General features: G+C 34.5%; 1 pseudogene across 1 annotated transcript; it reads right to left on the bottom strand.

Moving 5' to 3' along the window:
- Positions 1 to 6,780: 6,780 nt before the first annotated feature.
- LOC308337645 (small ubiquitin-related modifier 2-like) lies at positions 6,781 to 7,069 on the bottom strand (annotated as a pseudogene). Its single transcript has one exon. The product of its transcript is annotated as a small ubiquitin-related modifier 2-like (transcript).
- Positions 7,070 to 8,019: the final 950 nt, after the last annotated feature.

Here is an 8,019-nt window from a genome sequence, read left to right as displayed (position 1 = left end):
AAATAAATAAATAAATAAAAAATCTTAAAAAAAAAAAAGATAAGAAGCGTGTCCTGGACCTAGGTGGGCTCTTAAAAGTGGAAGAGAAAAGCCCCCATGAAAGATGTGAAATGAGGACTTGAACAGTCATTGTTGGCTTTAAAGATGGAAGAGGGGATCATAAGCCAAGGAATGCAGGTGGTCTCTAGAATTTGGAAATGGCCCTTAGCTTACAGCCTGCAATACTGGGCCCTCAGTCCTGTAAGCACAAGGAATTGAATTCTGTGAACAGCTTAAATGAATAAAAAAAATGGATTTTCCTCTAGGGCCTCCAGAATGAAACTCATCCCTACTGACAACTTTATATTAGCCATTGAGACACATACTGGACTTCTGGCCTAGGGAACTACAAGACAACACATTTGTATATTTTTAAGTCACTACACTTATAGTAATTTTTATGGCAACAATAGAAAACTAATATAGTGAGGAAGAAAACCAGATATAGGTAAGTTAAAATAAAACTGATAGGTACCAGAAACAAAGAAAACAATTTTACAGTAACTAGAGAACAAAGACATATGATCTTTGCAGGAGCAACAATAATCTTGACAACTGAATTTTTAAAAGAAATAATGAAAGAAGAAAATGACCTGACATTTCCAAAGTGCTGAGCAAAATATGTTCCGACCAGGCAAAAGTTCTTTCAAAATGAAGGTGAATCAAAAAGGTTTAAGAGAAACACAAAAATTGAGAGAATTTCTAACTATCAGACTTGCACTGAAAGAAATACTAAAGGGAGTTATGTGGGCAAAAGGAAAATGATCCCGAATGGAAACAAGGTGATTTAAGAAGGAATGAAGAACACCAAAAGAGTTAATATGAATCTACATAAGTCTACATAAATATTGTCTATTCAACAAAACAACAATGGTATCTTTTGGAGTTTAAAATATGTGTACAATTAAAATACATGATAATAGCACAAAAGATGAGAAGGTGTAAATGGAGTTGAAGTGTTATGAGGATCTTACCTTGTCTAGAAAGTGGTAAAAGCACTATCTTAAGGTATATTTTACTAAGCCAAGAAGGATGTTGTAATTGTGAGAAACAAACTATTAGTTAAAAAAAAAAAAAAAGGAATCACAGAGAAGCAACAAGTATGTTAAAAATGAAATAATAAACAACTAGTTAATCTAAAGGAAATCAGTAAAGAAGAAAAAAACAGAATAAAGAAGAGAGGGCAAAGGGTGCCTGGGTGGCTCAGTGGGTTAAAGCCTCTGCCTTCAGCTCAGGTCATGATCCCAGGGTCCTGGGATCGAGCCCCCCATTGGCCTCTCTGCTCAGCGGGGAGCCTGCTTCCTCCTCTCTCTCTCTGCCTACTTGTGATCTCTGTCTGTCAAATAAATAAATAAAAATCTTTAAAAAAAAAAAGAGAGGGCAAATAGAAAATGAGTAGTAAAATGGTAGATTAAAACCCAAATTTCTCAGTAATCACATTAAATACAAAAGGAGTAAGTACTGCAACTGAAAAGCAAGATTGTCAGACTGGATTAAAAAAATTACAATTATGTGTGACTTATAACAGACATACTTTAAATAAGACATAGAAAGTTTGAAAGTAAGTGTTGAAAAAGAATAGCATGCAAACATGAACAAAAATAAGGCAGCTATAGTTAAACTACTATAAGACAAATAAGACTTTAAGCCAAAAAGCATTATGAGAGATATTAGATATATCACAATGATTAAAGAATCAATTCAATAAGTTAGAGAAAACCTTAAGTGGTATGCATAAAATAAAATAGCTCCAAAATGTATTAAGTGAAAGCTGACAGAACTCTAAACATAAATAGATAAATCCACAAATGTGTGGAGATTTTGAATAAGCAGACAAAATAAAAGGTAAGGGTACAGAAGCATGAACAAGACTAACAAATATATCCTAACATATTTAGAACATTATATGCAATAAGTGTATAATATATACTCTTTTCAAATTGTTCCTGGAGGGGCGCCTGGGTGGCTCAGTGGGTTAAGGCCTCTGCCTTCGGCTCAGGTCATGATCCCAGGGTCCTGGGATCGAGCCCCGCATTGGGCTCTCTGCTCAGCGGGGAGCCTGCTTCCTCCTCTCTCTCTGCCTACTTGTGATCTCTCTCTCTCTGTCAAATAAATAAATAAAAATATTTAAAAAAATTGTTCCTGGACTATTTATCAAAACTCACCATGTACTGAGCCACAAAGCAATTCTCAACAAATTTCAAGTGGCTGAAATCAGAGTATATTCTCTGACCACAGTGGAATTAAGGTAGAAATCAGTAACAAAAAGACTAGAACTCTCCAAATATTGAGAAATTAAGCAATATGATTCTAAATAACCCAATATCAAAGATTCAAAATGGAAATTAGAATGGTGCCTGGGTGACTGAGTCAGTTAAGTATCGAACTCTTGATTTTAGCTCAGTTCATGATTTCAGATCATGAGATTGAGTTCTGCATTGGGCTCTGTGATGGGAGTGGAGGTTGCTTAAGATTTTCTCTCTTCCTCTCCCTCTTCCCCTCCCTCCCTCACACACCTGCATGAGCTCTCTCTCTCTTTCTAAAAAATAAATAAAATGAAATAGAAATTATAAAATATTTTGAACTGAATTATAATAAAACTATGACATTACAACTTGTCTAATGCATCTAAAGCAGTGTTTAGAGAGAGAGCTTTAAAGCCTTATATGTATATATTAGAAAGGATAAAAATCAATGATGTAAACATCCACCTCAATAAGGTTAAAAAAAAAATTAAACTCCAAGAAAGGAGGAGGGAGATGATAAGAGCAGAAATCAAAAAAATAGAAAAGAGACAATAGAGAAGATAACAAAGCCAAAAGCTGGTTCTTTGAAAAGACCAATTTAATTGAAGTCTGTATCAATATTATAAGAAAAACAGAGAAAATAAAAATTACAAGTGTCCGTCATGAAGCTATAGATATTAAAAGATGAGGAGATATTATGAATAATAAATGTGATAATTTGCCTAAACTGCACAAATTATGTAAAAACCACAACTTACCAAAACTGATTTCAAGAAGATATATAAAATCCAAATAATCTTATATATATTAAATAAATTGGTTCCATGATTAAATATATTCATACAAAGAAAATAACAGACCCAGATGGATTCACAGTGAATTCTCAATAATATTTTAGGGAAAAAAATAACATGAATGTTACTTGAACTCCTCCAGAAATTGAAAAAAGAGTGAATGACACATTTCCTTATGTGTTTTATGAGGCCATTATAATCTTGATACTAAAACCTGTCAAGGACATTATAAGAAAGGCATACCATCGACTAAATCTCTTGTGAATGTAGATGCAAAACTCCTATACAAAATATTAGCAATATAAATCTGGAGATTATGAGGATAGTACAATATAACCAAGTTGGATTTATTCTAGGAATGAAAGAATGGCTTAACATTTAAAAGACAGTGTGGTGATGAGCACTGGGTGTTATATGCAACTAATGAATCGTTGAACACCACATCAAAGACTAATGATGTACTATGTGGTGGCTAACTGAACATAATAAATAAATAAATAAATAAATAAATAAATAAAAGGCAATAATGTAATTCATCACATTAACATAAAAGAATATATGATTATGACAATAGAGGCAGAAAAAATGTCTGATAAAATGCAACACTCACTCATGTGAAAAAATCTTGGAAAACTAGGAATCGAAGGAAAATTTGTTAATCTGGTATAGGGTTTTAAAACTTATCCAACACAAGGCATACTAATAGTAAACTATTGAAAGCTTTCCCTCTAAGATCAGAAATGAGACCTGGTTGTCTGTATTACCATTTCTAACTAATCTTGAACTGGATATTTTAGAAAATAAATTAAGAAAGAGTAATGGAACTTACAAAGATTCAAAGGAAGAAATACGTGTTTCATTATTTACAGGTGAAATGTTTGTAAGTTTGGAAATTCTAAAAGTATTTACAAAAAACTTATTAGAATTAATAAATAAATTTAGCAAGTTTGCCTGATATAAGATCACTGTATGTATTGGCTAGTGTTCTCTCGAGAAACAGAACCAATAGGATATAGGAAAGGATTTATTATAAGGAATTGCTTTACACAATTAGGGAGGTTGTGAAGTTCCACAATCTGCCCTTTGCAGGCTGGAGATCCAGGAAAGCCAGTGGTGTAATGCAGTCAGTCTGAAGGCCTGACAATGAAGATCCAGGCCAGCAGGAGAAGATTGATATCCCAGCTCAAGCAATCGGACAGGAAGGGCTAGATTCTTCCTCTGCCCTTTTTGTTGTATTTAGGCCCTCAACAGACCAGATGATGCCAACCCACACCAAGGAGGACAAACTACTTCATGGGTCCCCCTATTCAAATGTTATTCTCATTCAGAAACACTTCACAGACACACCCAGAAGTAATGCTCAGCCAAATATCTAAGCACCCTGTGGTGCAGTCAACTTCACATGTGAAATTAACTATCATAACATACAAAAGTGATTTATGTTTCAATGTTAGTGACAAGCAGAAAATAAAATGAAAAATACCAGTGATATTGGTTTCCAAAAATTGTCAAATATTGAGGATTAAAGTGAACAAAAGATGTACAATACCTTTATAAAGAAAATTACAAAAACATTGAAAGAAATTAACAGAGACCTAAATAAAATAGCATTGTACACTGGTCATGGATTGGAAACGTCTCTCTCTCTCTCTCTCTCTCTCTATATATATATATATGTATACACACACACACATATATAGTTATATATATATAATTATGCATAATTATATATATAATTATGTTTGGTTAGCCGACATATAGGAGATCATTAGTTTTGGTGTAGAATTCAACGATTCATTAGTTGTGTATAACACCCAGTGCTCATCACAACACGTGCCCTCCTTAATACCCATTACCCGTTTACCCCATCTCCCCACCCCCCTCACTTCTGTAACTCTCAGTTTGTTTCTTGGAGTCCAGAGTCTTTCATGGTTTGTCTCCCTCTCTGATTTCTTTCCATTCACGTTTTCCCTTCCTTCCCCTGTGGTCCTCTGTGCTCTCCCTTATATTCCACATATGAGTGAAACCATATGATAATTGTCTTTCTCTGCTTGACTTATTTCACTTAGTATAATCCCCTCCAGTTCCATCCATATTAATGCAAATGGAAGACTATATATTTTAAAGATGGTAATTTTCCCTAACTTGATCTCTGATTCAAAATAATAATCCCAGTAAGCTTTTTAAAATGAAAACTGACAAATGAATTCCAAGCTTTACATAGAATTACAAATGGCAATAACAGTATTAAACATCTTATAGAAAAAACAGTTTGAAGATTTACAGAAATCAAATTGTTTTACAATGCTATAACCAGTGTGCTAGTGTTTCAAATGTAGAAAAAAATTGAACAATTATATAGTAGATTCTGAAAAGAGATCTACGTGTATACTGTCATTCAATTTATGATTAAAAAAATCTGTCACAATGAGATAGAGGAGAAAATGGTCCAAAGGACCATTACAAATGGTGTCTCTGGACCAACTGGGTTACCAAATAAAACCAAGGGACCCTTTTTATCTATTTCAAACTGTATACAAAATTTAATTCCAAATGGACCGTAGATTAAAAGTAAGAGGTGAAACAAATTAAAAAGTTCTTGAAGGTAATGTCTTAGTGATAAGAGGGTAATGTCTTAGTGAACTTAATATAATCAAGCATTCCTTTAAAAGGACAGAAGAAGCACTTATCCTAAACAAAAAAAAAATTCCACTTTATCAGAATTCAGACATTAAGAGAGTGAAAGGCAGATCACAGAATGGGAGAAACTATTTTCAATACTTATATCTGAGAAAGGACATATTCAGAATTATACAGAACTACAAATCAATAAGGAAAAGGGCAACCCATTTATTATTATTATTTTTTATTTTAAACAAGAGGTTTATTTAAACAACAAGATGCTTGACTTGAAGGGAAAACTAAGATGCATTTTTTATCACTACTTAAGGAGAGATTGTCCTATATGTAACAGCTACATACAAAAAAGCCATAAAATTGTCCTTGGTTTTACAACGGTAAATGAAAAACATTAAAATTCTCCAATTGAACAAGATATGCAAGCATTTTTATGTTGCTCTTTTTTTTTTTTGTTGTTAAACAGTGAGAGCAAAACAACTTACTGGAATATAAATATAAGAGCTGAATGAGCATGCCACTAATGGAGAAAGGGCATTTTCACAGAACCAGTATTTTTCCCCATCCCATCTCCATTTGATGTTGATCAAAACATACCACTGGCCATTTGGTTAAAAAATGCAATATTCTTGTGCACATACATTGTTACTTTATGTACAATAAAGCAATAGGGAGGGGGAACATGAAAGAATAGAGAAAACTACACCATAGTAGGCAGGATGCAGTGGAACGAAATTGCAGTTTTCTTTCTTCTTTGCTTCCTCCTCCTCCTCCTCCCCCTCCGCCTCCTCCTCCTCCTCCTTCTTCTTCTTCTTAAGAGGGAAGAAGAAGAGAGGGTGAGGCACATAGGGAGGAGGAGAGAAAATCTTAAGCCAGCTCCTCAGAGTGGAGCTGGATTGTGGGAATCTATCTCACCACCCTGATATCATGACCTGAGCTGAAATTAAGGGTCAGATGCTTAATCAACTGAGCCACCCAGGGCCCCCCCAGATTGCAGTTTTCTATTTGAGAATGTCTTCTTGGTCTGGAGAAACAGTTCTGGAGTAAAGTAGCAGGGCCCCTTTTTAGTAGCCACCTCCTGTCTGTTGTTGGAATACACCAATTGTATCTTTAGCCTCCATTTCCAACTGTGTAGGTGTGTCTGTTTCATTGATTGGCTGCCCATCAAATATGAATCTGATCTGCCTCATTGACAAATCCTATCATTCACAGTAAGCTTTCATTAGTTTACTAAGTGGTGTATGCCTCTTAATCTTAAACTGTGCCACAAGAACCATCCTGTCCCGCCACCTTCAAATTATTATGGTCATTGTTCTCAGTCTTGACTTCTTCTTTTGTCTTTTCATCAGCCATGGTGAGTGTCAGAGTCCCCTCAGCTGCTGCCTCACAAAAAGTGTACCAGATCCACCTCTAATTGAAAACACAAGCAACACCAGGAGTGACAAAAGGAGGCAACCCAATTATTTTTAGTGACAAATCTTGAACAGCTGCATCAAAAATACAATATCCAAATGGCCAATAAAACAATAAATAGTCACTCAATTTTGTTAGTTATCAAGTAAATGTAAATTAAAATCACAATAAGATAATACTCTACATCCACTGAGGAATGATAAAACTGGAAAAAATAGACATGTCAACAAGGAGGTGAAAACTAATACATTGCTGGTGGGAACATAGATTGATAAAATTACTTTGGAAAACTGATGGGTTATACATATCAGAGCCTACCATATTACCCAGTAATTCCAGTCAGTTTTACAAGTGCAACAGAAATTCTATTTATGTGAACCAAAACAAAAGTATGAGAATGTTCATAGCAACATTATTTGTAATAGTCCAAAATAGTAAATAACCCAAATGCCTATCAACAACAAACTAATGATGTTATATATTCATCCAATAAAATTATAGCAGCAGTGAAAAGGAATGAAGTACTATCACAAACAACATGGATACATTTCACATATAATATTGAACAAAGGAAGATACAAAAGAATATGCACGTATGATTCCATTTATATAAATTTCAAAAATAAGCAAAACTCATCTATGGTGATAGAAGTCCAAATAGTGGTTTACATTGTGGAGCTAATGACTCAGAGGGACATGGAGGAGTGCAGGTGATGTTTTTGTTTTTAAACATTTTTTTAAAAGATTTTATTTATTTATTTGACAGAGATCACAAGTAGGCAGAGAGGCAGGCAAAGAGAAAGGAAGAAGCAGGCTCCCTGCTGAGCAGAGAGCCCAATGTGGGGATCATGACCTGAGCCGAAGGCAGAGGCTTAACCCACTGAGCCACT

The sequence above is a fragment of the Martes martes genome (assembly GCF_963455335.1).
Source record: "Martes martes genome assembly, chromosome: X".
NCBI lineage: Eukaryota > Metazoa > Chordata > Mammalia > Carnivora > Mustelidae > Martes > Martes martes.
The sequence above is the reverse complement of the archived record's forward strand: the minus strand, read 5'-3'. Positions and strand labels throughout refer to the sequence as shown.